We start from the raw sequence: 14,405 nt of genomic DNA, 5'->3' as shown, positions 1-14,405 counted from the left end.
GAAAATGAAGCTTTAATTTTGAAGCTTTTTTATCTGAAGTGAGTTGACTTAGTTTCCTCCCCTCTCCAGAACCCAGTAAGCAGGGAGCTGAAGCAGGAAGATCATTAGTTTGAAGCCAACCTAGGCTTGGTGACAAGACCCTGTCTGTCTCAAACCAACAACATGGGGTTATTTGTGCCAGTGCTTCCAAAAATAACTCTAGAGCCGAGAGGTTAAGGAAAATGGTGGTAGTGGTGATGTGTGTGTCTGGGTGGGTGTAACACGGGGGACTCACTTTGTAGCCTTGGCTGGACTGAGACTTTCTATTTGTTTTGTTTTGTTTTTTGGTTTTTCGTTTTTTGTTTTGTTTTTTTGGTTTTTCGAGACAGGGTTTCTCTGTATAGCCCTGGCTGTCCTGGAACTCACTTTGTAGACCAGGCTGGCCTCGAACTCAGAAATCCGCCTGCCTCTGCCTCCCAAGTGCTGGGATTAAAGGCGTGCGCCACCACCGCCCGGCTGACTGAGACTTTCTAAGTCTTCCAACTCCCAGGGATCTGCTTGCTTCTACTTCTCACTAGCTTGAATTAAAGTCGTGCACTACCACACCCAGAAAGATGTGTGCTTCCAGTGCGGTTGAGATTTGCTTTAACGCACATATTTTGTTGTTGAAAGTTTTAATCAGTTACTCCAAATCCAGGTTTTTAACAGCACAGGAAGATGAAAGGGACTTGTAGTCAAAACCACCTCTGAGATCGTAACACAAACCAGACTGTTAACTTGGAAAAAACGGTCCCTACCCAACTAATAAAGCGTAAGTTTCCCAGAGTTCCTAGCAGCGCGGCTCAGAGGCATTATGGGAATTGTAGTCCTACACCTCAGCGTCACAGCTCCGAGGACTCTGGGAACGGCCGCTCGCTCCACAAGCTGCACGCTTGCGCAAAAGCGCTAGCGCTCGCCCTTCCCCCACCTGCAGTCGCGAGTGGGTGACAGAGCCCCCTTCTTCGCGAGCCTCGTGACCCGGAACCGCGAGTGGAGGCTAGACCGCTCCAGGTACGTCTGTAAGGCCGGGATGCGCCGGCCCGGGAGGAGGGTCGCGTCTGCGCCGGGGTGGGAGCCCCAACTTCGACGCCTTGCGGACCGCGGCGACCCCTGGGCGTAGGCTCGGGCCTCGAGCTCTTCTGAGAGTCGGTCCCGATGGGCTGCTCGTGGTCGGCGTGTGTGGGGTCGGAGGAGGACGGGCAGCTCCCGGGCTCAGCCTCCCTTTGTGGGGGGACGCGCCACTGCTGGCCGTCGCGGGGCTCAGGCCGCGGGGCGAGTCTGGAAGCCTGGCGGGCGGGCGCGCGCTTGACCCTCCACGAGGGTGTGGGGGCGGGGCTCACGTGGCTAGCCACGCCCCCACGGTGGCTTTACGGGCTCCTGGAACAACCTCCTTGTTCGTGGTGTCTGGTGTTTCCAGTTATAGTGTCACGGAATTATCACGTCTATCCCGTTACTTCCGGTTTGAGCGTCAGTATAACAGATTTTTTTTTCTAACATTGGCTTTTCTTTTTTCTAATATTGACTTTTCTGTTAAGCTTGGGTAAAAGTTTTCATATAAGTATGTTGCCGAGGTCCAGTCTCTGCGTGAGGTGAGGATAGTCCTGAGAAAGGGGTGAGTGGGAGCGGTGCTGATTGAGTAATATCTGAGTCAGTAGTGGATACAAGCTGTCAGTTCATGTGTTCTCTTGTCAGAGAAACTGAACCCAGTCTTTTATTTACTAAAGTTACATTCATTAAATCTTTTTACCACTGTTAATCATTTTCTAAAAAAAAAAATCCATGGTTACATAAATTCCAGTAATCCCGAACCTCCAACCCCCTATTCTTTGAAATGAAAGCTAAACATAAAGCAAAAGTACATTTCCTTATCGCTTAAACACAGTGTTCTCTTCACGGGCAGCAGGACACAGCTCTTGTGGTTTCTTATTGTTTGAACACAGTCTGTTCTTCACGGCAGCTGGGCATAGCTTTTGCGGTTTCCTGGCACAGCAGTCATTACAGTGACTATCTTCATATAAGAACAGAAAGGTGACAGACTACTGAGGTTAAAATGATTTCTTGCCGGGAGGCAGAGGCAGGCGGATTTCTGAGTTCAAGGCCAGCCTGGTCTACAGAGTGAGTTCCAGGACAGCCAAGGATACACAGAGAAACCCTGTCTCGAAAAACCAAAAAAAAAAAAAAAAAAAAAAAAAAAAGATCTCTTACTGGGCTGGAAAGATGGCTCAGTGGGTAAAAGAACTCACTGCTCTTGTGAAGGTCCTGAGTTCAAATCCCAGCAACCACATAGTGGCTCACAACCGTCTATAGTGGGATCTGATGCCCTCTTCTGGTGTGTCTGAAGACAGTGACAGTGTACTTACATATATTAAATAAATAAATCTTTACAAAGTTTTAACATTTTTGCAAGTAAAGCAGGCAGCTCTGTCTGATATCTCTCTAGGCATTGATCTCTCCAGTCCCTCCAGTAGCAAGCAGAATGAAGGACTAACTTTTTATATGCATATCATCTTTTAATTCTCTAATCTTTGTTTCCATATCCTAACAATTCCATAGCCTCAGGTCCAAGTTTGACTCTCTCCATAAACGTTAGTTCACTAGCCTGCTGTACTTTCCCATTAAACCACACTCCTAATACTATTTGTTTCTGCATCACACACACGTTTTCCTCCTATAAGATAAACCCACCTGTCATTTGCTTGTTTTTTTACAGATTCCTTCTTTTTTTTTTTTTAAAGATTTATTTATTTATTATATGAAAGTACACTGTATCTGTCTTCTGAGGGAGTCAGATCTCATTACAGATGGTTGTGAGCCACCGTGTGGTTGCTGGGATTTGAACTCAGGACCTTCAGAAGAGCAGTCAGTGCTCTTAACCGCTGAGCCATCTCTCCAGCCCCCAATACTTCTTCTTATCTTATCCATGCCTTTTTTTCTTGAGACCACTTTAACTCTCTATCTTTGATGTCCCCAAGGTCACCCTGGCTAACTAATGCAGCAGGCATTGGATCAGGGTACATGTGTCTCCTCATACAATTCCAAGTTTAAAGACAAGTCACATAATGAGTGCTTTTTACTAAGGACCATCTAGGTTTTTATGGCCTTTGTAGTTATGTTGTCTAGATCTTTCCATGGCCTCAAGGCCTGTTTGTTCCTAGTCCCCTGCAGCCCCATGACCACCCCCATTCCTGTGAACCGCTTCTGTTTCATCTGTTAAGAAGTGATTTGCTGGGCTGGTGAGATGGCTCAGTGGGTAAGAGCACCCGACTGCTTTTCCGAAGGTCCGAAGTTCAAATCCCAGCAACCACATGGTGGCTCACAACCACCCGTAATGAGATCTGACTCCCTCTTCTGGAGTGTCTGAAGACAGCTACAGTGTACTTACATATAATAAATAAATAAATCTTTAAAGAAAAAAAAAAAAAAGAAGTGATTAGCTCTGAGTAATGGGGGAGGTATATTCACCACAAAGAGAAATTGAAAGTAAAATAAAGACAGCAGATCAGCTTCAGGGCAACCGCAACCATCAGCACATGGTGTCCACAACCAGGTAATGCTGGGGGGCAGGAACTCTGTCACGCCACCCCTTACACAGCCCTGCCAGACTCAGCAATACATATTATACTGTCACCTCTGCCTAATCCTCCCGTTAGCCCCTGCTAGTTCCTTCGTCTTCCTAGTTTCATTTCTATATATGATTTTAGGCATCTATAAATCTAGGAACCACAAATCAGAAAGCATGTTTTTGGTTTTTTTAGAGTAATTTGTTTCATTGACGATATCCAGTTGCATCCCTTTTCCTGCAAATGACATAACTTCATTCCTTTTTTTTTTGGTTTTTTGAGACAGGGTTTCTCTGTGTACTCCTGGTTGTCCTGGAACTCACTTTGTAGACTAGGCTGGCCTCGAACTCAGAAATCCGCCTGCCTCTGCCTCCCAAGTGCTGGGATTAAAGGCATGTGCCACCACCGCCCGGCCTACTTCATTATTCTTTCTAACTGAAAAAAATCCATTGTGGAGTTAGTGAGAAGGCTCAGTGGGTAAGGATTCTTCCAGCCAATACAAAAACTCTGTGAGTTTGAGCTCTGGAACCTGTCTGTACAGTAGGAGAAGAGAACTGGAGGACTGACTCCTGAAAGTTGTTCCATGACCTCCACATGCACATGAAGAACTAAGAATTCCGTTATGTGCCCGGTGTGGTGGCACACACCTTTAATCCCAGCACTCGGGAGGCAGAGGCAGGTGGATTTCTGAGTTCGAGGCCAGCCTAGTCTACAAAGTGAGTTCCAGGACAGCCAGGGCTACACAGAAACTCTGTCTCGAAAAACCAAAAAAAAAAAAAAAAAAAAAAAAAAAAAAAAAGCCATTATGTTTCTTTATCCATTCCTCTGGTGTCTCTCTGCAGGTGTCTCTGTGATATGGGAATCTTTAGGTGAAGAATCTAGGACTGGTATAGCTGAATCACATGGAAGATGTATCATTAGTCTCTGGAGAAACCTCTAGACTGACTCCTATAGCTGGACTGGTACATTCCCACCGGCAGTGGGTAGTTCCATCTGTCTACATTCTTGCCAGTATTTCTTGGTTTTATTTGTTTGTTTTTAATGACTGCCATTCTCACTAGGGTGCAGTGGAGTCTCAGTATAGTTTTGATTTGTGTATCCATGATGTGAGGTTGAACATTTTTCCACTGGGCATTTGTATTTTATCTTTTAAGAGACACTTGTTTTGATCAGAGTTATGGTGGAAAGTAGGGATCTTGCTTCAAGACTGGTCTATCATGACAGGCAATATTTTTGGGATCTTATCTAGCTCAGCTGTCCAGGTTGCCCACTTGGTGGCCGTCTCTGCCCAGGTATTTATTTCCCTTGCTGGTGTTTTTAGTGATGTTATAAGTGAGTAGTAATAGCATCAGTGCTTCTGTCACAATAATCTCAGACCCTTGGTTTCATGGGGGAGCTTTTGGCCATTAGTAACCCTTCTTTCCAAGTCTACACATGGGCGTGTAGCAGCAAAGACCCACACTTGGTAAACACTTACTTGCTCAAGTTGCAGAAGTCCATTAGGGCAGGAGAGATAGACGCGCTCCAGGGGCCGAGAGGTCAGTGGTCCTGTGGCATTCCCTGTGCCATGGTCTTCTCGGCTTCCCCTTCCACATTCTGCCTTTTCTTTCTTTCTTTTTTCTTTTCTTTCTTTTTTTTTTTTTTGGTTTTTGGAGACAGGATTTCTCTGTCTAGTCCTGGCTGTCCTGGAACTCACTTTGTAGATCAGGCTGGCCTCGAACTCAGAAATTCGCCTGCCTCTGCCTCCTGAGTGCTGGGATTAAAGGCGCGTGCCACCATGCCAGGCTCTGCCTTTTCTGTCCCAAGTGGGGAGAAAGGTAGCATAATTTAAGATTGGCATGTTTTTAGGGTGAGGTCATAGCTAGGTGTGATGCTGTGTTCATCTCCTGTTCTTAGCCAGCAGTGTACCTTTATCTTTGGGGGGCTATCAGGCTTAAGCTTTGATCTTCACCCTTAAGCAAGACAAACTGGATCAGGTGGTTCTGAGGTCTTTGGAGTTGGTTTCTGGAGGGATGTGGAAGAATTTGGAACTTTGGGTTAGAAAACCCCTAAAATGCTGCAACCAGAACGTAGTGGGCCATTCTGGTGGGAGTTAAGACCATAACACCAAGAGAAATTTAAGGAGCTGGAGAGATGGCTCAGTAGCTCAGAGTGTTTCCTGCTTTTGCTGAGGATACAGTTCAGTTCCTAGCAACCATGTTGGGTAACTCACAACCACCTATGGCCCCAGCTCTGGGGAGTCCAATACTCTCTTCTGGCCTCTTCAGGCACCCACACATAGATGGCATACACTCATAAACATACACACATATGCAAAAGTAAAAATAAATCTTAGAGAGAAACACTGATAGTGAAGGGTACTGAGGTTTCCGAGGGAGGCAGGGACTTCTCTGAAATGGGGCTAGAGGCCATTTATATTCAGTTCTGGCCGAGAACTGAGCTGCTTTCTGTCCTGAGAACTTGAGTGAGGCTGAATTCAACAGTAATGGACTAACTTGTGTGGTGCACATCTGAAGACAGGATGGGGGCAGAAAATGGGGGATTAGTGATTAAGACACTGGCTGCTCTTGCAGAGACGTGGGCTCAATGTCCAACAATGTCTTCTAGATGGCATGCAGACTATATCAAGGATACTGCTCACTCTTCTTATCCTAGTGTACTGTGAGAGACAGCTGGGCAGCAAAGGGGGGAGGAGGGAAGAAGGGGCAGCTCTGTGTGGTTTGGTGGGAAAGGGAGGGAGTTTAAAGTTGTAGGCTGCAAGGCAGATGCATAGAAAAGAGCTACAATTGTTAGAGACTAGCATCATTTAAAGGAGACCTGCTCTGCACTGAGACAATAGGAGAAGTGCTCTAGGGGCTAAGTCCCACCCTAAGAGAAGTTCCAGTTTGTCCCAAGGTACTGTTCACCTAAAAGGAGAGACCCTAAATTAAGGATGCCACTGAAGGAGTCCTCTGTTTGAAAACCACCACCTGGGGGGGCGGGGTGTCCTCCAGATACGCTTGGAAGGCACACAGGCTGACTCAAGTATGGCCCAAGGGGACCAAGCTACATCCAGCTGGAGGCATCGTGGTAAAGGTGATAGATGCAAGAGTAAAGGGTTCAGGGAGGCTCATGCAAGTTTGTAGAAGGCTGCTGAGGCCAAGCAGAGTGGCCATTGTGAGAAGCCGTGAAGGTTGTCAGGATCAAAGGAAAGTCCAATTCTTCAAACTCCAAAAGATTGTCCAAATAGCCAAAAAATGAGCTCAATCTGCTCTATGGGAAGATTTCTGGAAGTTAGAGAAAAGTTAGTATTTCTTAGGAACTTGTTAAACTGGTTCCCATTTGCCCAAAGTAATTTCTCCTACCTATGGCAGAAGGGTCATATGGCTACTTGTGATACCTATCAGCTTATCAAAGCCTTGGTGGCCTCACTAACAAGTACCTTTTATAAGCATTTAACACCACTGCCTGGCTTTTTTATTTCGAGACAGGGTTTCTCTGTGTAGCCCTGGCTGTCCTGGTACTCAAGACCAGGCTGGCCTCGAACTCAGAAATCCACCTGCCTCTGCCTCCCAAGTGCTAGGATTAAAGGCATGCCCACCACCGCCCGGCAGCTTTTTTTTTTTAATGATTTATTTTTTATTTATGAGTACACTGAAACTGTCTTCAGATACACACTAGAAGAGGGCATCGAATCCCATGATGGTTGTGAGCCACCAGGTGGTTGCTGGGAATTGAACTCAGGACCTCTGGCAGAGCAGGTCCATCTCTCCAGCCCCCAGACACCAAGTTTTCTTAGCCAGAGCAACTTTATTGATTTGAGCAACAAACTGACCATCCAGGGATGCAGCATGGACTCAGGAGCTGATATTGCCACCCCTACTGTTCTAGTTGAGCAGGTTTTAAGCTCAGAATTCATACTCAACATGTGTAAGACAGATCAAAATCATAATCAGGTGGACCATCTAATATTACAGGAAAGGGAACGATAGCAGGTTCTTAATAATAGGTTTCTGGGAACGGAGTAAGAAATGAGTCATGGTTTCTATGGTTGGAACATGGAAGGAATTGGGGGAAAAAAAGAACAGAACACATCTGAGCCCTTGGCTTGACCTTAAATGATATTCAAGCCCTAGCAAATGGGTGTCTGGCTTAAGATGGCAACACTCATGCCAAGCTTCATCTTTCATCGCCCACACCCCTTTTTTATGTAAGTAGATCAAACCATTGATCACCTTCTGTATACAAAGGGTTATATTATATTCTCATGAGTGTAAGTTAAATAGATCCTATTCATTTTTGAATGAGGTTAATAAAGGCATTGATTATATGCCCTATGAGGAGGAGTAAAGACAGAGGAGTCAGAGGACCAGCTAGGGTCATAAATAGGGAGTTTAGGCTGGGAGGCCTTTTTTTGTTTTGTTTTGTTTTTGTTTTTTCGAGACAGTTTCTCAGTGTAGCCCTGGCTGTCCTGGAACTCACTTTGTAGACCAGGCTGGCCTCGATCTCAAAAATTCATCTGCCTCTGCCTCCCAAGTGCTGGGATTAAAGGTGTGTGCCACCACTGCCTGGCCTGTGAAACCAATTCTAGGACCATTGTCTTTCTTGTTCTCTCTATAATAGATTTTGTTTGACCTTGGCTAAAGCACCCTTGATGGCTCCAGAGTGATTAACATAGAAACAATAAGCCTCTCCCAAAGCCTGCAAAGTCCCCTTTTCTGTAGAATAGCTACTCTAATCTTCTGTTCTGTAGGGTTACTTCAGCTGAAGAGTCTGTCTAGTTCTCTAGCTGTCAGACTGTGAAATTCAGGTATCCCGGGTCTGTATCTTTTTGGCTGGGGTAAAAAAGGATGAACAGATTGCAGCGGGAGCTTTTGCTGCACTGCTGTGTGCCCAGAAGCTGTCTTTGGATCCGTGAATGAAAGACACACACACTTTAGCTTAGTTTTAAAATGCCTTGGCAACCTCAAAGGCTGGGCACTCCTAAACCTTCCCTTGCTACCCCAGGCCCAATCGGGGAAGTGGCCAGTGGCGATTCTCTCCGTTCCTCTCTGTGTCCTACCTGCCCAATGCTGATTCCATCCTGTGCCACGCGCCATTGGCTGTTGGCATCTTTATTGATCAGTCAAAAACCAGTTGGGGATAGTGACCTTCAGCGTCTGGACACGAAGATTCCCAGTTGAATCAAAGCATTAGAACCCATCTCCAACAGCAGATAGGCAAGGGTGATACCAAGGTGCGTACAAACCAAGTAGTAGTGGAGTGTTTTCGCCAGCTTTGCCTGTCCAGGGACTCATGCTCCCGTTCCTTGCATATCCTCTAGTGTGATGGAGGCATGAATGGACCATGGGTGGTTTTTGTCCATCTGGTGTGAAGGAATCTTCTGGATGTTGGTTATATTGGGTCCAAGAGTGACTAAATGTGCTATCCCCATATAATAAGAGGGTCTTAAATGTAAGCAAAGCCAGCAATCTTTCATAAGTTGTGGCTGAGTCACATTTAGGTTAAGCAAAGGTAGCAGTCAGGTGTCAAATAGGGGTTCTATAAGTCCTTGTTCAATGAATGGGTGACTGTTCTGAAACAGGAATCTGACCTTCAGGCCCTGATTTATGGCTGTTAGCCTCTGGTTGCAGGGTTGCCAGGGGCACAGACTATGGTTTTGGTCTAGATAGCGAGTAGATAAAGATCTCCCTATTTGTCCTAAAGGGTTAGGGAGCAGCCTAAAGGGCTGTCTTTGGATAGTAAACTCAGTCCCCAGGTCTCAGCCTGTCTGATACTTTCTAACACACCACTTCTGTCCTTTATCCCAGATGTCTCCTGGAGGGAACATATCCTAAATTTTTTAGGTTTTGGTTACAGTATCAGGGAGGCTTGCACGTTCTGTAGGCCTCGATGTTAGCAGACATATGAGGATCATTGTCTAGGGACCAGGGAGACCAAGTCTCACACCCCAGTTTTTACAGTGATACCATTTTGCTCACTCAGTTTGATTCACAGGACATACATAAAAAGATGATCCTGAAGAGTGGAAAATTACTAGCTGCCTGTGAGAACATGAACTCTTCACCCTCGGGCCCCGACCCCTGCTGGGTGACTGTACCCGGAACATTTTTTTTTTTTTAAAGATTTATTTATTTATTATATGTAAGTACACTATAGCTGTCTTCAGACACACCAGAAGAGGGTGTCAGATCTCATTTCGGGTGGTTGTGAGCCACCATGTGGTTGCTGGGATTTGAACTCTGGACCTTCGGAAGAGCAGTCGGGTGCTCTTACCCACTGAGCCATCTCACCAGCCCATACCCGGAACATTTTTAAGAAAAACATTTCCTGGAACAACCACAGAATGTTCCAATGCCCTCTGTGGAATGTTCCAATGCCCCAGGTGTGTTGCTTAATGTAGCACATGACCTAACTGTTGAGTAAATTTATGGTTTTGGACTTCCCCTATTTCCTCCCCAATCCTCCCCCTCTTTTGTGGTTTTTGCCTTTATAAGCCTGTAGAGAGTTTGGGTCGGGGTCGAACTCCTCTACCCCTGTGTGGTGTATGAGTATGCTGGCCTGAGCTCTCGTTCCATCTCGCTTTCAATAAACTTCCTTGTGTGGTTATAGCAAGTCCGGTCTCAGTGTCTCACTGGGTGCATGCTGTTCCTGAGACTTGAGTGAGGGTCTCCCTTGGGGGGGGGGGCGTGTCTTTCATTTGGGGGCTCGTCCGGGATCTGTGCAACCACCCAGGGGTCCTAGACCCACTTGGAGGTAAGGATTTGTGTCTGGTTTCAGTTCTGTGTCTGTGTTCTGTCTAGAAATCTGGTGCGATCACAGTTTCGGTTTTGCGGACGCTCTTTTGAGGCCAAAAGAGTCGCGCTCCTGGAGGGAGAGCGGAATGGATAAGGATAGACGTGTCCAGGTGTCCACTGTCCTTTTGCCCTGGGAAACGTCCCAGGAGGACAGGGGGAGGACAGGGATGCCTGGTGGACCCCCGCAGGGAAAGTCAGGAAGTAGGTTTACTCCTTGATGATCTGTATCAGCGACCTAGTTCTAGGCCGACTGACTCTTTTCAGTGTCTCTGGTCGACGCGGAGTCGAGGCAGATTTTGGTTTCTTTTTATTCTCGTTTTGGTGTCTGTTTTTGTGGTGTGTGTTGCCGAGCTTGAAATGGGACAGACAGTGACAACCTCTTTGACGTTGACTCTTGACCATTGGACTGAAGTAAGAACTAGGGCCCATAATCTCTCTGTCGAGGTCAAGAAGGGACCCTGGCAACCTTTTTGCTCCTCTGAGTGGCCAACCTTCGGTGTGGGATGGCCATCGGAGGGAACCTTTAACCTACCTATTATCTTCGCTGTCAAGCGAATTGTTTTTCAGGCCACAGGGGGACACCCTGATCAGGTCCCATACATTATTGTGTGGGAGGACCTGGTCCAAAATCCGCCACCCTGGATAAGACCCTGGACATCGGGAGCCGAGGCGGCGACCGTGGCCGTGGCCTCAAAACGCCTTTGCCCGCTCCATCGGCTCCCCTGCGGATCTATCCTGAAATTGATGATGTCTCTCTCCTTGACCCTCCTCCACCTCATTATCCCCCACCGATTCCTCAAACTGTTCCTCCACAGCTGCCCGCCCCAGCGGACCCCCGGGTGGCCTCTGAAACAGGGCCAGCGGCAGGGACTCGAAGCCGCAGGGGCCGTAGCCCGGAGGGATATGGATCAGGACCAGATTCTACCGTTGCCCTACCATTACGGGCTTACGTGGGGGGACCCGCCCCTGCCCCAGGGGAATTGGTCCCACTGCAGTATTGGCCGTTTTCGTCGGTTGATATGTACAACTGGAAGACTAATCACCCCTCTTTTTCAGAGAACCCCTCAGGCTTAACGGGACTCCTCAAGTCCCTGATGTTTTCCCATCAGCCCACTTGGGATGATTGTCAACAGCTCTTGCAGGTCCTCTTTACAACTGAAGAGAGAGAGAGGATCATGTTGGAAGCCAGGAAGATTGTCCCAGGACCAGATGGGACCCCCACTAATCTCCCCAACCTTATAGATATGGCCTTCCCCTTGGCCCGACCGGATTGGGACTTCAATACTGTGGAAGGTAGGGAGTGTCTCACGGTCTACCGCCGGACTCTAGTGGCAGGGCTCAAGGGGCCGCACGGTGACCCACCAATTTGGCCAAGGTAAGAGAGGTTCTTCAGGGTCCAGTGGAACCGCCTTCCGTTTTCCTAGAACAACTAATGGAGGCTTATAGGAGATATACCCCATTTGATCCCTCCTCGGAGGGACAGCAGGCGGCTGTAGCTATGGCTTTCATTGGTCAGTCCGCCTCTGATATCAAGAGAAAGTTGCAGAGATTAGAAGGGCTCCAGGATTATACCTTACAGGACTTAGTAAAGGAATCTGAGAAGAGAGAGACAGAGGAAGAAAAGCAAGAAAGAGAAAAGAAAGAGGCAGAGGAGAGAGAGAACCAGCGTGATCGCCGGCAGGAAAGGAACTTAACTAAGATTTTGGCTGCAGTAGTAGGTGTAGGAAGGTCAGAGAAAGGACAGTCAGGGTACCTGGGCAACAGGGCAAGAAGACCCCCAGGAGGACAAAGTCTGCTGCTTGAGAATGACCAATGTGCATACTGCAAAGAAAAAGGACACAGGGCCAGAGAATGCCCCAAGAAGAGACAGAGGGGCCCCAAGGTGCTGGCCCTCGAGGAAGATTAGGGGAGTTGGGGCTCGGCCGCCCTCCCCAAGCCTAGGGTAACTCTCTCCGTGGAGGGGACTCCTGTTAATTTTTTAGTAGACACGGGAGCAGAACATTCAGTCTTGACCAAACCATTAGGACAATTAGGAAACAAGAAGACTATGATGATGGGAGCCACTGGCAGTAAATTTTACCCCTGGACCACCAAGCGGGTTTTAGAAATTGGAAAAGGTCAAGTGACTCACTCTTTTCTTGTGATTCCTGAGTGCCCTGTGCCCCTTCTGGGAAGAGACTTGTTGACCAAACTTAAGGCTCAAGTTCAGTTCACCTCAAAGGGACCAGAAGTCATCTGGGGAGAGACCCCTGTAGCATGTTTGGTTCTAAATTTAGAAGAAGAGTACCGCCTCCATGAACAAAAGTCTGGGTCTTTGCCCTCTGAGGAATGACTGGCAATCTTTCCAGAAGTCTGGGCAGAGCAGGCTGGGATGGGACTGGCCAGACTAGTGCCACCTGTCATAGTCGAGCTAAAAGCAGTTGCCACCCCCGTTTCAGTCAGGCAGTACCCCATGAGCCAGGAGGCTAAAGGAGGTATTCGACCACATATTCAGAGACTACTACAGCAGGGTATATTAGTCCTGTGCCAGTCCCCTTGGAATACCCCCCTCCTGCCGGTGTGTAAGCCAGGAACAAATGACTATCGGCCTGTTCAGGACTTAAGTCAAAAAGCGGGTGCAGGACATTCATCCAACTGTACCCAACCCCTACAATTTACTGAGCTCCCTTCCACCTGAATGGATTTGGTACATGGTCCTGGACTTAAAAGATGCTTTTTTCTGTCTCAGATTACACCCAAGTAGCCAACTTCTGTTTGCCTTTGAGTGGCAAGACCCAGAAGGAGGGCATACGGGTCAGCTGACCTGGACCAGGCTGCTGCAAGGATTCAAAAACTCACCTACCCTCTTTGATGAAGCCCTCCATCATGATCTCGCACCTTTTAGGGCACAGAATCCCCAAGTGTCTCTTTTGCAGTATGTAGAAGACTTACTCCTTGCAGCTTCAACCCAGGAACTATGCCTCGATGGGACCAAAAAGCTCCTAAATGAACTAGGTGAGTTGGGGTACCGGGTATCCGCTAAGAAAGCTCATCTATGCTGCACTGAGGTGACCTACCTAGGTTACACCCTCCGAGAAGGAAAGCGGTGGCTCACCGAAGCTCGAAAGAAGACTGTGATGCAGATCCCGACCCCCATCACTCCGTGACAAGTACGTGAGTTTCTGGGGACGGCGAGCTTTTGCGGACTCTGGATACCGGGGTTCGCAATGCTGGTGGCCCCTCTGTACCCACTCACTAAAGAAAAAGTCCCGTTCACCTGGACAGAGGAACACCAAAAAGCCTTTGACAGCATAAAGGCTGCTGCTTGCAGCCCCTGCTTTGGCCCTGCCAGATTTGACTAAGCCTTTCACCCTATACGTTGATGAGCGGGCTGGAGTAGCCCGCGGAGTCCTGACTCAGACTCTGGGGCCCTGGAAGCGGCTGGTGGCCTACCTGTCCAAAAAGCTAGACCCGGTCGCCAGTGGTTGGCCCTCTTGCCTAAAAGCCATTGCTGCAGTAGCCCTACTTGTTAAAGATGCTGACAAGCTTACTCTGGGTCAGCATGTGACTGTAATTGCTCCCCATACTCTGGAGAGTATTGTACGACAGCCCCCTGACCGTTGGATGACTAATGCCTGGATGACCCACTACCAGAGCCTGTTGTTAAATGATCGAGTGACTTTCGCCCCACCTGCCATCCTCAATCCCGCCACCCTCCTCCCTGAGACAGATGACTCCACCCCGGTACATCAATGTGCTGATATCCTGGCTGAAGAAACTGGAACGAGAAAGGATCTGACTGATCGACCTTGGCCAGGTGTGCCTGACTGGTACACAGATGGTAGCAGCTTTGTGGTAGAGGGAAAAAGAAGAGCGGGAGCGGCGGTGGTGGACGGAAAACAGGTAATTTGGGCAAGCAGTCTTCCAGAAGGAACTTCGGCTCAGAAGGCTGAGCTCCTGGCGCTAACTCAAGCTCTGCGGCTGGCAGAAGGTAAGGCGATTAACATATACACTGACAGCTGCTATGCTTTCACCACAGCCCACATTCATGGGGCCATCTATAGACAAAGGG

At 47.9% G+C, this 14,405-nt stretch overlaps 1 protein-coding gene across 5 annotated transcripts in view; it reads left to right on the top strand.

Moving 5' to 3' along the window:
• The first annotated feature begins 832 nt into the window (after window positions 1–832).
• Zfp1 (ZFP1 zinc finger protein) overlaps window positions 833–14,405 on the top strand; it is a 38,897-nt gene continuing 25,324 nt past the window's right edge. For 3 of the 5 annotated variants that reach the window (XR_015048595.1, XM_029480636.2, XM_021170678.3), the window contains exon 1: window positions 833–1,029. The gene's annotated coding sequence lies outside the window, so the exon portion shown is untranslated. Of the gene's footprint in view, window positions 1,030–1,249; window positions 1,486–14,405 lie in introns of those variants that run through there. The other 2 variants (XM_029480639.2, XM_029480635.2) reach the window with 2 other exon arrangements.

This window comes from Mus caroli, unplaced genomic scaffold, assembly GCF_978045245.1.
Source record: "Mus caroli unplaced genomic scaffold, Mus_caroli_1 scaffold_10, whole genome shotgun sequence".
NCBI classification, from domain to species: domain Eukaryota; kingdom Metazoa; phylum Chordata; class Mammalia; order Rodentia; family Muridae; genus Mus; species Mus caroli.
This window is presented reverse-complemented; position numbering and strand designations above follow the sequence as displayed.